At 37.9% G+C, this 23,332-nt stretch overlaps 1 protein-coding gene across 5 annotated transcripts in view; it reads left to right on the top strand.

Moving 5' to 3' along the window:
• The window catches only part of IMMP2L (inner mitochondrial membrane peptidase subunit 2), a 923,127-nt gene that overhangs the window by 550,456 nt on the left and 349,339 nt on the right, over positions 1-23,332 (top strand). The gene's annotated exons all lie outside the window — the stretch shown is intronic.

The following is a 23,332-nucleotide window of genomic DNA, read 5'->3' on the forward strand; positions in this document are numbered from 1 at the left end:
TTCTTTCCTTTATGAATTACTCAGTCTCAGGTAAGTCTTTATTAGCAGCATGAGAAGAGACTAATACAGTGAATGAGGAATCAAATTACAAAGAATGTTTATGATTTATACCTCCTTTCAGATAGCATTTTCTGAGGCTTATGAAAAAATAAATATTTGCTAAATATAAGAGAAAAGGAATGAGAAGTGGGAGAAAGGGAGGAAAGATGAGCTGGATAGTGGAAATTGTTTTATCTCCCTTGAGGAAGTAGCTAACCAGTAACTTAAGTCTCTCTTTTGAGGAGCTTCCTGGTATAAATAATAGTATATTGTTCACCCACTCTTTATATTGAGCAGTATTATATTGAAATAATATGGTCACTATTTACTAATTAATTATGTCATAGTTTTTATTGTTACACATTATTATTTGGTTAATTAAAGTCAAACGAGGAAGTCCTTCATCTATTTTAATTATTATTAATTTTTTATATTTTATTCAAAATGAGCAGGAATTTAAGAAATACCTTGTGACATACTTATATTAGACTCCTTTGAAAACTATTTGAATATATCAGTCGCTGAAATATTCGAAACAAAAACTGACAGAAATGAAGGGAGAAACAGGCAATTTAACAGTAGTAGTTGGAGACTTCAATAACTCTTTTTCTCTCCTTCCTTCCTTCCTCTCGTTCCCTCATTCCTTCATTCTCACAGGGTCTTACTGTGTTGCCTAGGCTGTCAGCTCACTGCAGTTTGATTTTCTGGGCTCAAGTGATTCTTCAACCTCCGCATCCTCAGTAGCTAGAAGTACAGGCAATGCTACCACATCCTGCTAATTTTTTTGTTTTTGCAGGAGATGGAGTTTCAACATGTTGCTCAGGCTGGTCTCGAATTCCTGTGATCAAGCAGTCCACCTCCCTCAGGCTCCCAAAGTGCTGGGATTACAGGCATGAGCTACCCTGTCTGGCCAACAACTACAATTTAATGTACAGTATAGTATAGTGGAATGTAAGTTCCCTGAATGTAGGAATTTGCATCTTGTTTTGTTTGTTTGTTTGAGAAAGAGTCCTGCTCTGTTGCCCTGGCTGGAGTGCAATGGTGCAATCTCAGCTCACTGCAACCTTCACCTCTTGGATTCAAGTAATTCTCTTGCCTCAGCCTCCCAAGTAGCTGGGATTACAGGTGCCTGCCACCATGCCTGGCTAATTTTTTGTATTTTTAGTAGAGATGGGGTTTTACTATGTTGGCCAGGCTGGTCTCGAACTCCTGACCTTAGATGAGTCACCCACCTCGGACTCCCAAAAAACTGGGATTACAGGCGTGAGCCACTGTGCCCGGTCTTTTTTTTTTTTTTTTTTTAAATTGTTATATCCCTAGTGTCTAGAGTGACATCTAGCACATAGCAGACATGCAATAAATGTCAGTTTAGTAAGTGAATTATACTATAAGTGACATCTAAGAGGTATCTACTGACAGTGTCCTTCTGGTGATCAGGAAAGGCTTCATGGAAGAGATAGCATTTTGGCATGACATGGAGATGTTACTGTATTCCAGAAAAAGGGAAAGGTATGAATCAGGAAAGCAGAGGGAAGATAGGTCATTGAGTTGCCTTTCAATTTATGCCCTTACTTTCCATATATATATTTTTTTTTCTGGGGATAATAAACAGTGTCACCAGGCCGGGTTCCAGAACCCCTGGTAGTGGGTCCTTTCCAAAGGCACTGGCATTAGCTGCTGATTTATGCTGGCTCTTCCAACATGTTTTTAACTCTCTAAGCAGCAGTCTGACTTTCTTTTGTGTTCCTTTTCAAACTTGTCTTTTCTTTTCTAAAGTCATTTTCAAAGGAAGACAGAAGACCTTGTGTAAGAGGAGGCTAAATCCTTTTTTCTTTCAGTGTGACTTCTTGGTTCTTTGAAAAGTAGGTGGAGGCCCCCTTGCTGGCTGCCTCTCCCTCTCTCTGCTTCCTGGACACCTCACTCCAGCCAATTCTCCCAGGAGGGTGGGGTTGGGACTCTCAGCCACTGCAGTTTCCCTGCTGCGGGGCTGCTCTGATTTCTGACTTCCTACTTTGCTCTCCCTGCCCCTTGCCCTGCTGCCTGAACTCCCTTCAAGCACCGCAAGGATACAGATGCTGGGGCTCTGCAAAAAGTAAAGAAGCCTGGAGCACTGGAGCAAAGACAGCAAAGAGCGCACAATCACCTTTAGTTCCCCAACCTCCTCCCTCGTCAGTGTTTCTTCCTCTCAGTGCCACCAGATACTTCCTTCATGTAGTGTTGATTTATTTACCTTCCATCCTCACTCAACACATTTATTGACTGTTTACACTGTGCTAGGTGCTCAGAATATAAAGACAGTAATCTCTGCTTTCAAGGAGCAGAATAATCTGAACAGAATCTAGGTATGGAATAACTAGTCATTACAATGGATCCTCTCATTTAGAAGTCATCTATACCCCTGGCTTGCTTGAATATGTTCACTTAATTCAGTTGATGGTTTGTCTACTAGAAAGATTGAACCATTGCAAATGTAAGTGTAGTATTTTTTTGTAAATCAATACCATTGTGAAATGAATATTGATAAAAATACTGATGCTTGTAATAATAATAATTAAAAGACACAGAATTTCTGTTGGTCAAAAATACGGACTCTAGCCAAAGTATATGGTCCAAATTTTGGGTTATCCGTTTACTTACTACCTATGTGGTACTGAGCAAATCATTTAACTCTGAGCCTTAGTTTCTTTATATGAGAAATGGGAACAATGATGTTAGCTGTCTGTTGGCATTGTAGGGGTTGTTTGATATTAAATGAGTTTGCGCAAAATACTTAGAGCAGTGGCTGCTACACACCAAGTGCCATATGTGTTAGTTACTGCTGGAGTGTTTCTACTTTTTAGGTCTTAACCACAGAACATCTGAGAGTTAAATTCCGGTTTGAAGAAGGAAAACATTTCTTTTCTTTAGAAACTGTCCTGTGTTTTAGGCCTTAGCTTTCATACACCATTTCATGCTATTTATAAGTGAAGGATCCAGAGATTCTATGTATATCATCAAGCACAATTTACAATCAATATCGTCACTTGCACAACAGAGCCACTAACATGGTGTCCCGTTAATACTAAGTTCCATTAACACTGTGTCCCACCATGCTGCCTGGTGATTTTAATGAACACCCAGTATGGTTCTGCCTCACTGAAACTTGTCTTGCTGCCTTTCAGAACAATATACATATAGGAAATTACTAGATTTCTCTTACTTCTGAAAAATAACCTGCGTTCAAATAATAGTAGAATAATGATGCTGCCTTAGAACTGAAAAATAGAAGAGCAAACAAAGAATAGCTGTAACTTGCAAGGGATTGATAATGTGTAGTAGAGCCCAGATGCACTAAAGATATCTATTGCTTTCATTTTCCAAGACAATTAACAGTTTGTCCAAAAGGTATTGTTAAGTAGGTTTGTTGCTTTGGGAAAGTAAGTCTATATATATAATTCATAATGACATATTTTTATAAAGTCAGGAGTCTTTCTTTCAGCCGAGTATTTTCTCTGACATTGTCTCTGCAGTTTCTCTTCTTCTGGTGGCTCCTACCATGTTCATCTGCCTTCTAGGGAACTTGTTTGAAGCTTCCTGAGCCTGGCTAAATAATGAGGGTTGGGGCCTGAGCTAGGTTTCTTAGCTGGAGAGAATGACAATGAACGTAGCACAAAGGGTCAAAGCCAAGGAAACCTCCACCTGTCTGGTATGACTGGTAAAGAAAGGATTGTGTCCCTTAAGATAAAGGCAAGTTAAAAGTAAACTGAAGGGGAGTAAAAAGAAAGGGCAATGAAAGGAGGAGGATGTAAGATGATTTCCGTATCTGGGAGTGGGGTATTTAAGCCTCCTGTTTTTTAGTCACTGATACTGTAATAGTTGGCTTTCAAGGCACAAGATTGTGCTACAGTATATATTACCCTCTTTCCAGATAACACACATAATATTTGTATTATCCTAGACGTTTTACATTGCTGGAAAGTAAGTAATGGCTATGGAGTTAAAAGTAACAAGGCTGGCTCACATCTGTAATCTCAGCATTTTGGGAGGCCCAGGTAGGGGGATCACTTAAGTCCAGGAGTGTGAGATCAACCTGGGTGACATGGTAAGACCCCATTTCTAAAAAAAAAAAAAAAAAGGAAATTAGTCACACATGGTGGTGTGTACTTGTGGTCCCAGCTACTCAGGCAGCTAAGGCAGGAGGATTGCTTGAACCCAGGAGGTTGAGGCTGCAGTGAGCCATGATTGTACCACTGCATTCTAGCAAGAGTGAGACTCTGTCTCAATAAATAAAGGCATGTGTATGTAAAAAATACAATATGAAGTTCTGTTGACTATAATTACTACGGTGATTACATATATATATATGTGTGTGTGTATATATATATATATAAATTTTTAGATTTTTTTTTTTTCATGTTTGACAGGGAAGACAGCATTCAAGTAACATTCTTATAGCTAGTTTCCTTCATCTGAAATTCTTAGTTTAACCTAGATGAAACACAAGGCTTTTAGTGCAAATCGAAGATGTAGTTTTAATTTTAGATATTGAGATAAGATGTCAAAACATCTTACTCAAGCTGGCTGATCCATATAGTTGTTTTTGCAATGCACACTAAATCTTAGGCAACAGAATTTCATATTTTTATCCCTGAAAATTTTTGGCATTATGCCATTGTTCTTAGCATAACATTATTAATACTACATTTTAGTTTGTTGTCTGAGGATTCCTAGGTAGTTGAATGCATCAGATCTAAGAAAATTATTATTGAGATATTTCAAGGAACTACTTTATAATATTTCTTAAGAGTGTTTGAAGTGGAGAATGTTGTGGAATTGCTTAAGAGTCTTTGGTGTTTGATAGAGGCTATATAAAGGGCAACACAAGTGTGTCAGTCTCTAGTATCAAAAAAATTGTTTTAAGTCATTCAATTGTGTGGTCTTAATATAGTTATAGAGTTGTGCAACTGTCACCAATATTTAACACAAGAACATTTTTATTACCGCCCCCAAAACCCTTTACCTATTAGCAGTCACATCCCATTTACTGCCAGTCTCCCCAGCCCTAAGCAACCACCAGTCTCTACAGATTTGCCTGTTTTGGACATTGAATGTCGATCGACTCATATAGTGGCCGTTTTTTCTCTTGTGGTGAAAAACATAACAAAATTTACCCTCTTAACCATTTGCAAGTGTACTTTTTAGTAGTGTTAAGTACATTCACATTGTTGTGAAACAAATCTGCAGAGCTTTTTCATTTTGCAAATCAAAAACTCTGTGCCTATTGAAACACAGTTCCCTCTTTCCTCCTCTCCCCTGCCCCTGGTAACCACCATTCTACTTGCTCTATCTATGATTTTGACTACTTTAGATACCTCGTTTAAATGAAACTATACACTATTTGTCTTTTTGTGACTGACTTATTTCACTCAGCATAACGTTTCAAAGTTCATCTGTTGTACTGGCCCGAGCATAGAAAGTCAACACCAAGACAAAAGTATGTCAAATTGCAGGGTCTTTATTGCCGACAGCCAGGGAGGACTCAGGTCTCTCTAACTCGTGGCCCCGAAAGGAAGCTGTCAAGACCTTTTATACCCATAAAACCACCTCGGGAGTGAGGATGAGGGGCAGGGGTAGGGGTGAGGGGCTTCAGACGTTCTGAGGGCCAGTGGATTCTGTAAATCACCTCCTGGGCGGAGATGAGGGTGAGGGGCTCCGGATATTCCAGTGGATTCCTGGGGGAAGATGAGGGTGAGGGGCTCTGGACATTCTGAGGGCCAGGGGACTTTGGACATTCTGATTGTTACTTAAGTGGTTCATGAAAGTCAAGGTTAGCATTTGTTTACACATTGTCTGGATAGGGCAGAAATTACAGTCCTTAATTATTTATTACAAGTCGCAGGGGCCAAGATGGCATGGGTTTGGACTGTTTGCCTGTCACATTTGGGTTACAGAGAGGAGTTTCAATAGAAAGCCAAGGCATGGTTGAGGTTCAAGTATTGATCGACTTAACGACCTATGCAACTTAACGACCATTCGACTTTACGACCACAATCGCTAGCCACGACTGCTCCGCATCTGGCAGCACAGACGTTGCCCAGCTGGGTGTACGACAGTGCAGACCAGCTTCTGGCAGCACTACCATCTCCGTGTGCACCATTTCAACTGTGCATATAGCCTACTCAACTTACGACCAAATTGTGTTACCACCGTTCTGCGGTCCCGACCGTGGTCGTAAGTCGAGCACGACTTGTATACTTTTTTATGGGGCTTTTACCATGTCACACATCTATGCTATATCATGTGATAGGCTCCTCTTCCTTTTTAAAGCTGAAGGATGTTTCATTGTATGTACATGTCACATTTGTTTGTCTGTTCATCAGGTAATGGACATTTGGGTTGCTTCCATGTCTTGATTATTGTGACTGTTGCTGCTATGAACATGGTTGTGAAAATATCTCTTTAAGACTTTGATTTTCATTCCTTTGTCTGTATACCCAAAGATGTCATTGCTGAGTCATAAGGTAATTCTATTCTTAATTTTTTGGGGAACCTCCTTATTGTATTCCACAGAGGCTGCACTAGTTTACAATGCCACCAACAGGGCACCAGTGTTCCAATTCTCCACATCTTTGATAACACTTACTATTTTTGCGTTTTGTTTTGTTTGATAGGCTTGATCCTAATTAGTGGGTGTGAGATGACATCTCACTGTGGTTTTGATTTGCATCTCTCTGATGATGAGTGATTTTAGAATCTTTTCATAAGCTTGTTGGCCATTTGTATATCATCTTTGCAGAAATATCTCTTCAGGTCCTTTGCCAATTTTTAGATGGGTTATTTGTGGGTTTTTGTGGTGGTTCTTGTTGCATTATAAAAGGTTTTTGAATATTCTTTATATTAGTCCCTTATCAAATATATGATTTGCAAATATTTTCTCCCATTCCATTGATTACCTTTCATTCTGTTGACTGTGTCCTTCGATGCAAAACAGTCTTAAAGTCTGATGTTCTATTTGTCCATTTTTGCTTTTGTTGTCTGCGCTTTTCATTTCATATCCAAGAAGTCATTCCAAAACCTTTTTACATATGCATATATGTAGTCAACTTATGATAAAAACAGAGTTCAATAATTCAAAGATTATTTCAGGAATCATTTATATTCGCATTTAAAATGTAATTTGTGTGTGTGTGTGTGTGTGTGTGTGTGTGTGTGTGTGTGTGTATACGTTTTTTTTTTTTTTCTTTTGAGATGGAGTCTTACTCTGCTGCCCAGCCTGGAGTGCAATGACACGATCTTGGCTCACTGCAATCTCTGCCTCCGGGGTTCAAGCAGTTTTTGTACCTCCTCATCCTGAGTAGCTGTGGTTACAGGTGTGCACTACCATGCCTGGCTAATTTTTTGTATTTTTGGAATTTTGCCAGGCTGTCCAAACTAGTCTCAAACATTTGGCCTCAAGTGGTCTGCCTGACTTGGCCTCCCAAAGTGTTGGGATTGCAAGCATGAGCCACCAAACCTGGCCTGTTTGTACTTATATTTGATTATGGGTATGCCTACTTTTCTGAAAAGTAATTGCCAGCAAAATAATGAGGTTTTGCTGTGAATGTATGACTTGAGAAGCTGGAAATACATCCAGTTTTCCTGACTTGACCCTTAGGTCAAGACCTCCTTGATATGAGGGAACTTTTTACATGTCTGCCTTTCAAAGAATTTTCTTAGTAAGATGAAGGCTGTATGAGGAGGTAAAACAGACTTTATATATATATATATAGTCTACTTAATATTTAATCAAGATATGCCACAGATACACTAAACTTGAATAAAACATATGCATAATTAAGATTTTACTCTATAATATTTTATAAGTTACAGGGAATCAGGCTACTCCACTGTAAAATGAATGATTTTTTTTCCACTTGCAGGCAAGGGGCATATATGGGAGTTTGTATGTGGGAGGAGTTAGTTGGGAGTGATGCCTGTGAACATAACCTGCTTACACTCAAAGCCTCCTCTTCTCCTCCTTCTGTGTTCCTTTTTATGTTGAATGGCTTCCTGTTCACCCACTTACTAAAACAGAAACTTCCACACCCTCCTTCCGTTTTCATCTCCCTCACACCTCCCATCCAGGCAGTCACCCAATTCTTTCAGTCTTACCTCTGAAAAGTAAGGCTGTTTCTTTCCGTCCTTATTGCTGCTTTTCTTGTGCAAAACTTCCTGTTCTGCCTTAAAGATTGTAGAAACCTTTTCATTGACCAGCCGGTCTGCCTTGACTTGCCTCCCTCAGTCAGAAAGCGTATTTATAAAATATGACTTGCTCATGTCCACCTCTTACTTAAAACCCTTAAGTGTTCTCATTTGCTCTTAGGACTAATTCTGAACTTATCATGGGTCATAAGGTCTTTCGAAGTCCCACACACGTTTGCCACAGCAACCTCATCTGTCCCTATGTACTTTTCCCTTATGTAACTTTATCTGAAGGTCTTCTAATGCTCTCTCTCCTTGTCTGTATCTCCCGGGCGTGGGGGTTGTGAGTTTAGGAATCACACCAATCTAGCTCACTTTTATAGTTCTCATACCTAGCACAATGTACAATGCATGAGGTATACAGTACAAATGTGTTGAATAAATGAAAGCTGCAGTGCACATAAGCTATGTGGAAGGCCTCCCTCTTCTTAATTGCAAATATTCTTACCATAATTTAGGATGTTAATTATTTTCTACCTCCCAAGGAAACTTGAACAAGTTCTGAATAAATAAGATAAAATGAACCCTATATAAGCTTCCATTTCCTCATCAGCAAGATAGGGGCTAAAGCCTTTACAAATACGTCTGTAAGCTAAAGTGATTGGACCCTTTCATCTCTGAAATGTCTGTTCTGTGATCCTAGAAACATGTATCCACCCTAATTTACCTAAAACTCCAGAATAGCTGCCACATATGTAATATATAAATAGTCACTCTAAATCTGTATTTATTGGCCTTATAAAACATTAATCTCTGCTAAGGTTCATTTAAATTTTTTCTTAAGTCAGGAGTGTATCTTTATCAACTATGTTTCATTCACCCCTACATCAATATCATATACAAGTATTACTATATGTGAACGATTTTATTATAAATGGAAAAAGTATAAATGTAGAGGAAATGAATGTATTCATGTTTATTTGCCTAGGTGAAATTTATATTTGTTTTTATTTTCTTGGCTGCATTATTATGAAATACTGTTCTCACTATTGTGAGGCATTTTTGAAAGTAATTGCAACATTGTTTGAGGTACTCAAGCTCCTTAAAGGAAGAACAACAATACAAATTCAAAATAATAATGGCAATAATTGCATTGTTACTCTGAAAACTCATACTTGGACATCTCATCTGAAATGGTGCATATGAAGATTAGCTAGATCAAATTTTACCTGAAATAGCTATAGGAATTTCTTTTATCAGTGTACCTTTGATCTGCATTATGTTTCAGCTCCTCAACTAATAGAATTCTCTCTCCATGTACCTCTTTTCCCATTCTAACTCAATAAATATCTTGTTACTCAACATAGACAGGGGGCTGACAATGGACGTACTTACCTTCTCTTGCCTTCCCACACATGAGTAGAAATGTTCTGGAAAAGTGAGCTCCAGTCTTGTGCCTCCCAGCTGTGAAGTCCCAGAGAGAAATGCAAGATGGCAGGAAATGACAATGTCGTAAGAATTTTGTGCTCTCTCTCCTACCAGAGCCATCGTGATTCCTAGCTTATGGCATACCCTTCCCCACCTGAGGCACATTTTCTTCCTGGTGAGAACTGATTCATAGCCTATCAAAATCACACAAGCAAATGAGTAATTTATTGTCTTTGCATTTGTTTATTCACCTCTATAGAGAAGACAGTCACTGATGCTCTTGTCAATTGTTGCCATCTTCAGTACATCATGGTTTCAGAATTCATTCCTTGCCCAGTAGCAAAGCTGCAAACTATCACATCATATCAGAGAGATGTCATGGCTAGGAGTATAATTACTCAGTGAGAAGGCATGATCCTGGACCAGAAAAGAAGGCCTCAGTCTCTCCATTTATTGCCTCCCTCTCCTTAGACTTCATTTCTGAGTGATGACCTAGTCAGGGGACTGTTTTCTTCTGAAAATTGTCGTTCAAATGTACTGCATTCCTGAAAGAAAATGTTCCTTGTGCGTGCATTTTTTTGTGTACTTTTTTCTTTAATGGTAACACAGATACCTGTCTGTGTGGGTGCATGTGACTTTAGAAGGATAAGAGCAATATTTCTCTAGGTATACAGTCTGACCAACATTTAGTTATAAGCGTTACTGAATCACATATTAATGAATACTGTTCTCAGGAAATGGCAGTTTGTCTAAAATTTAGTCTTGATAATTCATCATGATTAATCTAGCACTCAATTGTCTCTTTCCACTGGCAACTAGAACCATATATTTGAAGATTTAGTGGGTATTTCTTTTTCCTTCCACAATCACTGCCTTTTCTCACATCTACCCATTCACCAGTGCCACTCACTTCTACAGCCCTTTCCTAAGTATTGCTCTCATCTGCGGATCCCTGGAGTGCTGGAGTGCCCTCTTGGCTTCCACACTGATACTGTAGCTGACTCATAGCATGATGAGTCACTGGGACTTTCAACACCCAGGTCTATGTCTTGACTCCTCCCCACCCCCCACATCTGATGGCTTCATCATGCAGTAAACTTTGAGGCTATACCTTCACCTTGCCTTCAGTTGAAACTTTGCCATGTTTGTGGTCTTGAGACCATGAATGTCCTTTCTCTGGCCAAAACATGGTCTATAATTGTAACTCTATGCTTCCTTTATGCTCTCTGAGTTTATTTCACACCAGCATGAGCTTCGGTTATCTGATTTCTTCCAATGTACCTGGAAGGAGGACCTAGCTTGCTCTTTGACCTTCAGAATCTCATAAAATGTACACAAACCTGTTTCTTTCTGTGTTAAATAGTTGTATGATCTGGATCTATACACTCCCTGTAGCTCAAAAATTTCATAAGCTATGATCAGTAGTAAGAGACTTTTTTGAGATAAACATGCTAATGAGTCAAATTATAAAATCTCCATAGTTTTAATAGAAACTATCCATTTTGATCACTTATACCTTTTAGAATGTGTTGCTTGATTACTTGTCTTTATGTAGTCTGAAGGCATCCAAATGAATATACTAATATGTGAATGAAGAAAACCATTAAAATGATTAAACATGATGTTAACATCTATCTTTCTGTAAATAATTATTAAACTCAAATTTCAGTTACATTACTAAAGACATAAAACTGTGACTTCTCTAAAACCTCTTATTTGGTTTGTTAATGTTTGTTAATGAAAATATTTATATTTTAAATAGCAAGTCTTTGAAAATATGTATTAGAAATGAGATATAACTAGGAAAGTAAGCAGAATGATATGCCAACTAGTCTACAAAATATTACCTGCTCTAGGTTTCTCTTTCTTCTTTACTTTGCCTGTAAATTCTATGGGAACTGCTTGAAATATTCATCTAAGGAACTTGCAGATATGCTGATATTGTTGAAACCGTAACTGTTCAATTAGGACTCAATTGTAAATCAGCCGATGGCTAGGCTGTTTAAGTAGTAGGGACACTGACAGGGAGAGTTCGTTTCTTAACTTCCTTGTAAATGAGGGCGTACATTTAAAAATAAAAATGTTGCCTTGAAGCAGTGTTACGGAACACAAATAAGGTTCAGAGCCTTTGTTTAATTTCTCTTCTTGCGCTGTTCTCAAAACCACACCATTTATTTTTCAGCTTATACTCAGAGAACCCTAAATCCATTTTCCAGAGTAGAATATGAAAATAAGTGGGAGTGGCTTTATGAGCCTTTGGACTATGTTATGGTATTGTCAAATATTAACTTTCTCTTTTTTTCATTTTGTTGAAGACAGATTAAAAAAACAAAAAAGATTAAAGCCATATATACCATGTAAATTTTCAATATGTCAAAATTTAAATTTTTCTCATATTAACATCTTAAAATGGGAACATTTCAGCTACAGGATGTTCTTGAATACCTGTGCTTTGTGCCATGGGTCATCATTATTGGCATTTTTTAGGTGCCTGTTACGTATGAGGGGCCATGTTAGGTGACCTGAGCAACACAATTTCTGCCTTCACAGAATCTATAGTCTTAGGGAAATTGTTAAGATCAAAGTTAAGATGAAAAATAAACTCAAAAAAACACATATATGTTCTGAATTAAATCTACAATTAAATTTGACTTGCTAATATAATGTTCAGTGAAATCATTGTATTTCTAGCTTTTACCAAATAATAAGGACATTTCAGCTTACCTGAAGAAATATTTTGCAACAGTGAAGTTAAATGTGGGCAAAATATTTTTTTTCTAGAACAATCTGATAAGGCCAGATAACCAAGTTTTAAAATTGCTTTTAGAGAAGAGATAATACAGCATATTCTTATGACAGCACATAGTAGATCAATAATAAATGCATATTGATTAAATTAACAGAACAACCCCCAAAATTGTAAAATGTAAAATGATGTTGAAGCAAATACTGAGTGTGACCTATGGACCATATATGACACAAAATTTAAATATGAAAGCAATCCATGTAAGTTAGTCTGGGATTGTCTTCATAAGTAACTGGCACTGAGATGGCTTAAAGTGGCACGAAATCAGTGCGTGTTTCTGCTTTTGTTTAGAATTTCCTATTCAGTTTCTGGAAATCTCTAATTCATTCTTTATAACTCAAGACTAGCCAATATTGTATCTTGCCATTGTAACTTGGCTGAACCTTCTCACACAATTACTTCCCCTTCACTACTCTTACAACAAATAGTTTGGAGCGTTGACTATGTGCCACATATTATTCTAGGCACTGAAGATACAGCCGTGTATCCATTTAACTAAGGTTCCTGTCAGCCTGAAAGCTACAGTTGTTGTTGTTGTTGTTGTTGTTGTTTTTAAATGGGGAGAAGGTAGGAGAGGAGCCAGAATAATAAACAATAGCAACAATATTGTGTGTCTGTGTGTGTGTGTGTGGGGGTGTGTGTGTGTGTGTGTCCTTATATGTAAGTATCATGGAGAAAGGTAAGGTTTAAGAAGGATAGGAGGTGGCTAGGAGCCTAGGAGCAGTTTCTTTTATATAATTGTCAGGGAACATTTTTCTAATATAACATTTGGCCCAAGACTTGAAGGAAATGAGGGCGGGAACCATGAAGATATCTGGGGAAAGAGCAATCTTAAGCAAAGCCATTTTAGTACAGAGTCCCTGAGGCAGTAGCATTCTTGGCATGCTCAAAGAATAGCGAAGCAGTCAGTGTGCTCAAGAGTAGAGCAGTTAAGGTAGATGGAAGGACTTTACCTCTGAGAAGTACTGGTGGAGTCACAGTGTGTAGGGTCTTGTAGCCCTTGGTGGATGTGAGCAGAAACAATCTGGCATGGCAGAAGGCTCACAATAGCATCAGGCTGAGAATAGAGAAAAAAATAGAAAAAAGCATTTGGAGGCTATCTTGGGGAGGGGCAAGAGAAGTAACAGGAAAAAAGCATTTGGAAGCTATTGGAGTAGTCCAGAAGTTACATGGTTATGGCTCAGAGCAGTGGTCATGGAAATGGTGAGAAGTAGTTGGATTCTAGATGTATTTTGAAGGAAGAGCTAGCAAGACTTGCTGGTAAATTAGATGTGAGTAAGAGATAAAGAGAGTAGTCAATAATGTTTTAATTTTTTTAACCTGGAAGGATAAAGGTACTAGTAACTCTAGTTGGGAAGACTTAGAGGACTGAGAAATGGTAGAAAGTGGCTGATCAGGCTTTTGGTTTGGGATATATTAGGTTTTAGATGCTTATGACACAGCCAAGTGGAGGTAACAAGTAGCCAGTAGGATGTCAGTTTGAAATTTAGAGAAGTTTGGAATGAATACACACACACACACACACACACACACACACACACAAGCATACATATATATATATATAAGTATATATGCACAGTCATATATACATGCCTATGTGTGAACATACATACATGTCCATATGTGTACATATGTACATACATATCAATGGTATTCAAACACATGAGAATGGAAGAGATTTACCAGGGAGTGATTGTACATGAAAAGAAGTATGAGGTCTGAGCCCTGGAGAATATCAACATTTAGATGTTTGGGAGAGGAGGAAAAATCAGCAAAGGAGACAGTGAAGGTACAGCTGATTAAGCAAGAGAGTTAAGAAAGTCTTGTATTTCTGAAGTCCCGTTACACGCACGCACATGTCAAGGAGAGAGTGATCAGCTGTGTCAAATGGTGCTGACCCTAGGAATTCTATTCTGATGGAATGGTAGAGACAAAAACCGAAGTTGAGTGGTAACATGGTGTGGCTCTGTGTCCCACCCAAATCTCATCTCAAATTGTAATCCACGTGTGTCCAGGGAGGCAGATGATTAGATCATGGGGGTTGTTTCCCCCATGATGTTTTTATGATAATGAATGAGTGCTCACAAGTTCTGATGGTTTTATAAGGTTTTGGAAGTTTCTCCTTTGCTCCTCTCCCTCCTGCCACCATGTGAAGAAGGTGCATGCTTCCCTTTCCGCCATGACTATAAGCTTCCTGAGGCCTCCCCCGCCCTGTGGAATTGTGAGTCAATTAAAAGTCTTTCCTTGATAAGTTAGCCAGTGTTAGGGCAGTTCTTTATAGCAGTGTGAAAACTGACTAACAGAAGAGTGTTCAAGAGAAAAGAGGAGGAGGGAAAGTGGGGAAGTCAGAAATATGACAGAGATGCTCTTAAAAGAGCATTTTTGTGTGCTGATATATCCAGCAGATATATGAATGTATATGAATGGTTCAGCAGAGGGAAATACACTGATGAAGTCAGTGATGGAAAGGGAATTCCTAGAGTGGTTTCCTTAGTTAGGGAAAAGGAGTGGGACCTCCAAGTGATACATGATTAAAATGGAATTTTAGAAAGAGAGAGAAAAGTCGATGCAAAAGGTAAGAGCCTCCTAGCAGTGGTTCACAGGAGGCAGCAGCTAAAACAATCAGATGCTGAGATCCTAGAAGCAACTGGCAACAGCAGCTTGATGTCAGCAAGGACTTTGGAATTTGGGACATTAGATAAAATTGTTCCTCTTGAAAGAAACAAGAAAGCAGGGAAATATGCTTTTCCTAGTTTAGTCTTTATCAGAATATTTGAGCTTAATGTCTCAGTGAATGAATGTTAAATAGCTATTATGCGAAAATGCTTTTGCTCCAAGGGATTAAACTAGTTGTTTACTAGAATCACTTTTAGTGTTAAAAGTCTATGAAAACAACTACAATAATGCATTATAAAATACAGAGACCAAATATGATATAAAGGTCCTCCTTGTCCTTCTATATCCTTGCCAGTCAGTGCACATCAATCACGTACGCTTTCTCACATTCCGTCAAGAGTTGTTCTCAGAATCTTTTTTTGAGTCAGTCAGCCACTATCTTTGGATTGGCTTTGGCATTTAAGATTGTATCTATGTATCATCACTAATATGTATTTATAAGATGACAGTGACAAGGAAGTCTTTCCTAACTGCATGGGAGGCATAAGCATAATTTACCTTAAAATATGAAAATGGCTTCTAGGCTCAGATTCAGATGAGCCCCTTGAGAATTGGCAGGAGGGTAGGTCTGTGTGGAGGTACTAGGGAGCTAATTACTCTTGACCAAGGGGTCCATGTTTTAAAAAAATCACACTGGCCTTTCTGAAATTAGTTTCTGTTCTTTGCCTCATATTCCTTTGTTCACCAAGCAGCCACTAATTCTGTTTCCATGCATTCTGAAGCCAGAAAGAATGAATGATTGATTGTGGAAAACAGTCTTCAGCATTTAGTCTGAAGAACCATTTAGAATGGAAGACCCTCTTTTCAAATCATAAACTTACATTTACTCTCTCCTCAATGGGTAATTGTCTTCCAAATTAAACCCACATAAAAGGAATCAGATTCTTTCAATAACTGTTAAATTATAGGAGGCCAGACTTCCCTGAAATAGAAACTAATCTGGTCATTTATGAATGTGACACCTTTACAGGAACATGGTGAGTGACAAACTATTTAGATTAATTATCTGCTTAATTGAGGCAGATGCAAATTCCGATTGCATGGGATCAACAGATGTTGGGCTAGTTGTTAAGTAGATTGGTGATATATATGCTAGATTTAAGTAGTTTTCCAAATTGGTATCCTTCCAAGGTGCGTTTGTGTTTGTTCTGTGTGATTAATCTGGATCTTAAGTTTAGATATAGGTCAACACAAACTCCTTAATAATTTCCAAGAATGACTTTATATAACAATAGGAGATGTGTGCCTGCTAATAACAAACGCTGTATATGATTTTTCTCTCCTATAGGAAAGATAGCCTAAGTGTGAAATAATTCTCACTGGGTGTGTGTCAGCCAGCCATTCTGGGTGGACCAATTTGCAGACCTGCAATAAGGCAGGGGGGAATCTGAATGGAACCACCATCTTGGAAAGCAACAGAGCAAATCTCTGAAGTGATGACCTCTCAAATAGGAATACAGGCACAAGCTCTTTGAATCTGGAATAGTAAATTCACATACTCCAGTCCTGATTATAAAAGTGGCTGCCTTTTGGGTAGGCTCCTGAGTAGCTCATAACTTAGTAGCTGTACCATATATTGGATCTTATAGCAACCTGCGACAGTTTGAATTGATTTAGCTGCATTTATTTAATAGCTTTGATGTGATAAGTGAGAATAGTTCTGTTTTCCTTTGTACATCTACCCTGAGATTTCAAAATCTACATTTTATTTGTATTCCCAAATGCTGAGTTATTTTATTTAGTGGATTTATTTCTAAAATTTAAATAAATAAATAAACCATCCATATAGCATTCAGTAACAGGAAAACTATGCCCAGATAAGATGAGCCGCTGAATATACAACCAGATGCAGATGCTTCATATAGAAATTGGACAGCTTTGCATTCCTCAAAAGGGATTGGGTGACTGAAGACAGTATTTTATTTAGCTGTGGTCAAGGTTTTTTGGCCACAGTATTGCTTTAATTCTGGGAATAATGATGAGTTTCTCAGAAGATCCATTTTGTAAGGAGGTGGGAGTTAAAACTTGGAACCATAGTAATCACTGACTGACATTTTTCAAGTATTTACTCAGTGATAGGCACTGACATAAGTGCTTTATGAGAATGAAACAGACTAGGTATGTTGGCTCATGCCTTTAATCCCACCACTTTGAGAGGCCAAGGTAGAAGGATCATTTGAGTCCAGGAGTTTCAGACCAGCCTGGGCAACATAAAAAAACCCTTTTCCTGCAAAAATATAAAAAAATAAAAATTCACCAAGCATGATGGTGCATGCCTGTTGTCCTAGCTACTCAGGGGGCTGAAGTGGGAGGATCACTTGAGCCCAGGAGTTCAAGGCTGCAGTGAGCTATGATTGTGCCACTGCACTCCAAAAGATGATTAAATAATTCTCATGGCAACCCTATGAAGTTAGGATATTATTTTCTCTTTTATAGTTTATGTGACATGTACAAGATCACTAAGATAATGCATGGTGAAACCAAGCATTCAGATCTAGGCAGTGTGTCTCTAGTCTCCACTGAGCTATATTGGGGTTCATCATTCTTCTGTTTCTTGCCCTTTCATTGAGAGTCCATGATCTTTGGCAATGATACATTGCTTTCTTTATAAAACATCAGTATGTACTAGTTGAGAATATGCAATGTAGTATATCTGTCTGTTAAATAACTACTTTAAAAAATTGTTTTAAGTGAAATGTCCTATGATAAAATTAGATGTAAATTTAAAGGGTGGAGAAAGAACACTGAATTTGGAATTAGAGGCATTAAATCAGCCAGGCACAGCATCTCCTACTTGTAATTCCAGCACTTTGGGAGGCTGAGACAGGAGGATTACTTGAGCCCAAGAGTTCTAGAGCAGCCTGGGCAGCACAGTGGAACCCCATCTCTACAATAACTTTAAAAATTAATAGGTGTGATGACACACAACTGTAATGCCAGCTACTCAGAAGGCTGAGGTGGGAAGGTCATGGTGAGCCCAGGAGATTGAGGCTGCAGCTAGCTATGATCATTCCACTGCACTCCAGCCTGTGCAACAGAGTGAGATGAGATGCTATCTGGAAAAAACAAAAATCGATCTGAAATTTATAAAATTAATAACACTAAGATTTTAAGGGCAATTACAATTTTTATTTGTGTAGTATTTTGTAGTTTAGGTAATCAAAAGATTTTTGTAAGACCCCTGCCTTTATGTAGCAGGGATATTTAGGGATAATTTAATGTTATTTTGATTACATAAATGAATATGTAAATAAGTCATAAGTAGGTAGCTTTATAATTTATGTACTATTTTAGAAGAAGTACATTATTTGAACATTATATAGCACAAATCTCTACCACTCGAGAGGATATGGATTAATATTATCTCCAATTATAGTTAAGAAAAATCAGGCCAAGCACATTATCAGTAATGAAAGTTTTGGAGCCAGACCAAACCCAAGTTGTTTGATTCAGTGAACAATGAACTCAGTGCTAACATAAATGAAGAACAGTAGCAATAATAACAATAATGACATGCTCGCAGCATAGTCCTCCCAAAGGGTATTTACGGCTTGAGGGTTCCAGTGACAGTATCTGTGTCAACAAGAGGATGTACGGGACTCTCAGAGAACGTAAGAGGCATTACCTGGCACTATTACCATGGTCCCAGGATGTACAGTCTGAGAACTTCATTTTACCCACCTTTCCCAAGGTATTCAGTCTCATGGACACTGGCTTATCCTCATCAGACTCACAAGAGCCAATTAAAGCTAAGTAGAGTGTAATTTCAAAGTAAATCTTGCTTTTGAGTGACCTAAATGCTTAAGACTGTTCATCAGGATAATTTCCAGAGTCAGGATGCAGTGGAAACTGACTTAGTATCTGGAACATGTGTGGTGAACTGGTTATCAGAGTGGTGGAAACATTTCAAATAAGTCAGTAAATTTTCCGTTTTAGAAATGATCCCTTGATTAAGTGTATAACAATTGAAAGCAAAACTACTCTAGTCGGTTCATATCCCATCCCATACACCCCTTCCCATTACAGCCTCTGATGGGGCTTCAAGAGTTCAAAGCTTAAGATTTGAAGCACTCAGCTAAGCGCTAGAGAATTCTGAAGAATCTCTGCCTTAAAACAGATCTTTAGCGAAAGGTGGCAGGTAGCCAAACTCCTCCAAATTCCTCAACTCTTTCCTTGAGGAATTCATTGGCGAAAACTCTGGCAAACTTGGTCGGTCTGATTCTTTTCTTCACTCTTCTTTCTGACTATGCTCATCAGTTAACACATTCCTTCTGGGATCTTTACACCTTTGATGAGTTAATAGCCAGGCTTTTTCCTCTGGGCCTGAGAGGCTTTCTGTTACCTCAGGGTAGTTTTTACTTATACCTTATGTCTTCTACTCTGTACTGATTTTATTAAACTTATTTTCACAATTCTGCTGGTACCTCATGGGGTCTCTTCATGTGTACTACCTGCACTTGACTCTCATAGTATCAGGAAGTTCAGTTAATCTTGTCAAATGAGGAAAAAAGCTATTGTTATCATAGCATTATTGATGTTTATGTATCAGTGGGTGCTGAAGTTTAATTTTAGTTTGCTCGGTTTCCTTGTAATTTCTTGACCACCTGCCTAGATTGTATTTGCATGTTGGAGGAATTTGAATGTGATCAATTTTGCAGCCTTTAACTACTTAGATGTAAGGCGTTTTCTATCTCTAATTGTTCCTTCCATCTCACAAACATTGCAATGGATTATATGCCTGTTTTTCTTGATGGCTGCTTTTGAGGATGACATTAGATGAAATATTTTGATAAGAGTCCCAGCTCATTACAAATTGCAAATTATAGTTTGACCTGAGTGTACCACTAATGCTCAAGATTAACTTTGTGTTTGAACTTTGCCTGACATTTAAATATCATATTAATCATGTTTTAGCAGTGAAGGATTTTGACAGATTATTAATACTGAGATTCTAGTAAATATTTCTTTAATCGATTCATGTAAGTTATAATTAGCAGTTTTCCAAATTTCATAATTGTCACCCTTCAAATACTTAGTTGAAATGAAACCAGATCTCCTTTGATACAAAACAGCTAATTTTAACTTGGCCTCTCAAAGTTTTAAAAATATCTTTATAACTAGTCTGTTTAAACATTATGCATGAACATATTATATTTATTTAGTGGTTTTGTGTTTTATACTTTCATACACGATTGAATACAATAATACAAGATTTTAAATATGTAAGTTGAAATTATGCTTCAGTGTATTTTTAATTATATTGGGGCCCTCATAGAAGATTGGCTTAAACAAAGATGTTTGTAATAATTAAACGTTACATTATTTTATAAAAGCAAAATAATATCTTAAAAGTACAATAACAACAGACAGGTGTTTTAGCACCTGTATAGGAGATTTTAAAATGATATTGCCACAAATCCTGTGTGACACTAGAGTCCTTACACTAGGATTCCACCTGCAGAAGTTTACCTGTGTTCCACTGATAATGCTGTACCTACACATTACCAACAACTTGACACATATGGATGAATTGGCCAATCAAAATCATTGTTTCCATAGAGCATCTATATGGAGCTTTGGTTCAGTGCTCTTGCTGTTAACTTTGGCTCTTCTAGCTCTTTTATTGTCATTCTGGTACATTTGCAAAACAAACAGAAATGTCAAAATATTGGTGAGAATTTCCATATTTTCAGCCTACCACAGGGAATCATCCATCTGGACTTTTTTTTTTTTTTTTTTTTTTTTGACGGAGGAGTCTTTCTCTGTCATCCAGTCTGGAGTGCAGTGGCACCATCTCAGCTTACTGCAACCTTTACCTCCTAGGTTCAAGCCATTCTTTTTCCTCAGCCTCCTGTGTAGTTGGGATTACAGGCTTCCACCACCACGCCTGGCTAGTTTCTGTAGTTTTAGTAGAGGTTAGTTTTCACCATGTTGGCCAGGCTGGTCTTAAACTCCTGACCTCAAGTGATCTGCCTGCCTTGGTCTCCCAAAGAACTAGGATTACAGGCATGAGCCACTGCACCCCACCCATCCATCTGATCTTTAAATGTGTGCAATAAAAAATAAGTTGTAAATGGTACATGAGAAAGGATATTTTCAAAATGAAGCCCCACCCACCCAAATATATTCTCACCTAATTGTCATTTCTATTACATCACATTATCTTCTGATGATCCTTTGAAATTTGTAGCTGTGAAAATAAGAGGTGTTATCATGGCTAAGTTGAGGGTAAATACAGAAGATTATTAAGAACTTTTAGTTAGAAATAGTATACTTGGAATATGTGCTTACCTTCCATTCCTCATGAGATATTTTAAATGGATAAGTATTTAACAGAGGAGAGAAAATCTGGGCTGATAGTCAGTAAGGTCCATACAGGTTGGGGTAAGAAATGTGGATGTAAACAGGGATTAATTGAGAGTATGTCTATTCCTCTCCCCAATTTCTGTTCCCAGAATAGAGTTATCTGCAGATGCCTAGGAAAACAACAACAAACAACAGCAACCACAACAAATGGCTCTTCTGTACAAAACCAGAATGGATCCACTTGGGAAAACTAAGGCTTTTAGTGTGGATATTGATATTCCAGAGAAAAGAGGGTAGAGCTCTTCTTATTCTGCCAGTTGAAGGAACTGAATAAGTTTGTCATATGGTTCCTTGCTCTCTTACTTTAACTTGGAAAGTTTCATCTTTGCCTTTGTTTTCCTCCACCATGCTTTAGTACCCCACACAAGTATCCCAGTCAAAATTCCCACTCAAGGAAAAGACTTGGTGAAGAATTAAGTCCTTCTTACCCAGCAGCAGAGGAAGCCCACATCAGCAACCCCACCCTCCTTTTGTAACTATGAATGGACCACCAGTGATTGCTAGGCCTCTGGGGAGACCTGGGAACAAGAAGATTAAAAAATCAACTAAAGAAGAAACTTGACTCCAGCAGAAAGAGTAAATATTCAGATAACATAAGTATCTTGTTTTTTTTATTCATCGAAAAGATTTGAAAGTGAGAACCTATTGTATCCATAAAACAAGAATTAGAAAATCTATGATAAAGGAACCATTAGTGAGCTAGAGAGTACTCCTAGAGAATACAATATGATTGTGGATATTAAATCAGTAATGCTAGAAACAACATTGAGAAAATCTTGCAGAAACAGAACAAGAAGACAAACAGAAAAAACAATGGGGGGAGAAAAGCTATAAGGCACAGATGCCAGTAAAAGAAGTACAAATCAGGAATCTCAAAAAATAGGAAAAAATGAAAAAAAAAAAAAAAAAAAAAACCCAACAAATTAACAAGAAAATAGTAGAAGACCATATCCAGACCTGAAGAAGGATATTTGTCATTTGATTGTTCCCATACAGTAATCTAAACCCAGATTTATATCAAATTTTTAGAACACCAAGGATAAAGACGAGATTATAAAAGCTTCAAGAGAAGAAAAATATGTCTTGCAAAAGAACACAGATCAGATTTAAGTCAGACTTCTTGCAGGCAGCACAGGACACCAAAAGATGAAGCATTGTTTTTGAGGTTATGAGAGAAAATCTATTTTCCAATTTAAAATGGTATCTGCCCTCCATTCTATAGTGGCAGATTGAAGACATTTTCAGATATAGAAGAACTAAGAATATTTTCCTTCAAATCTACCACCAAATTGTGTGGTGGAATAAAGATTGCTGAAAGTTTGTTAATGTTCCTCCCATGGAGAGCTGTAGTCCTATATGCTCTCCCCTTGAATGGCTGCTTTCACTGGTGTGTGCAATGGAGTTACACTTCCTCAGTTTTCTAACCCAGGCTTTAAGAAACTATCATCATTTATTTCCTATCTCTTAGAGCATTCCTTCCTTGAAGTGGCCCCATTTGGAACTGTGGTTGACAGTCCCAGTTGAGTCCAACTTCCCAGTCATTCCCTCCACGGGGATGTGAGTGATGCCATCTTTGAATCCACAAAATTTTTTGAAGAAACCATTTATCCATACAAAATTCAAAAGAGCAGAGTACATATTGCCAACTTAGTAAGCTTTGATTTACTTAGATAAAATGTTTACTATTTGCAATGATTAACTGATAGTTGCTAGAATGGGAGAGGCATTCAGTTTCATAGCAAGAGATCATGTGTGCCTTGTGCTAGAAAACTCTACCTTCTCTTCATTCTAGTAATAGGTCCAACCTAGGAGAGCAAGTATGGTCCTCATTATAGGGAAAAACAATCCTTTTTGGAG

The sequence above is a fragment of the Saimiri boliviensis genome, chromosome 10 (assembly GCF_048565385.1).
Source record: "Saimiri boliviensis isolate mSaiBol1 chromosome 10, mSaiBol1.pri, whole genome shotgun sequence".
In the NCBI taxonomy this organism is placed as follows: domain Eukaryota; kingdom Metazoa; phylum Chordata; class Mammalia; order Primates; family Cebidae; genus Saimiri; species Saimiri boliviensis.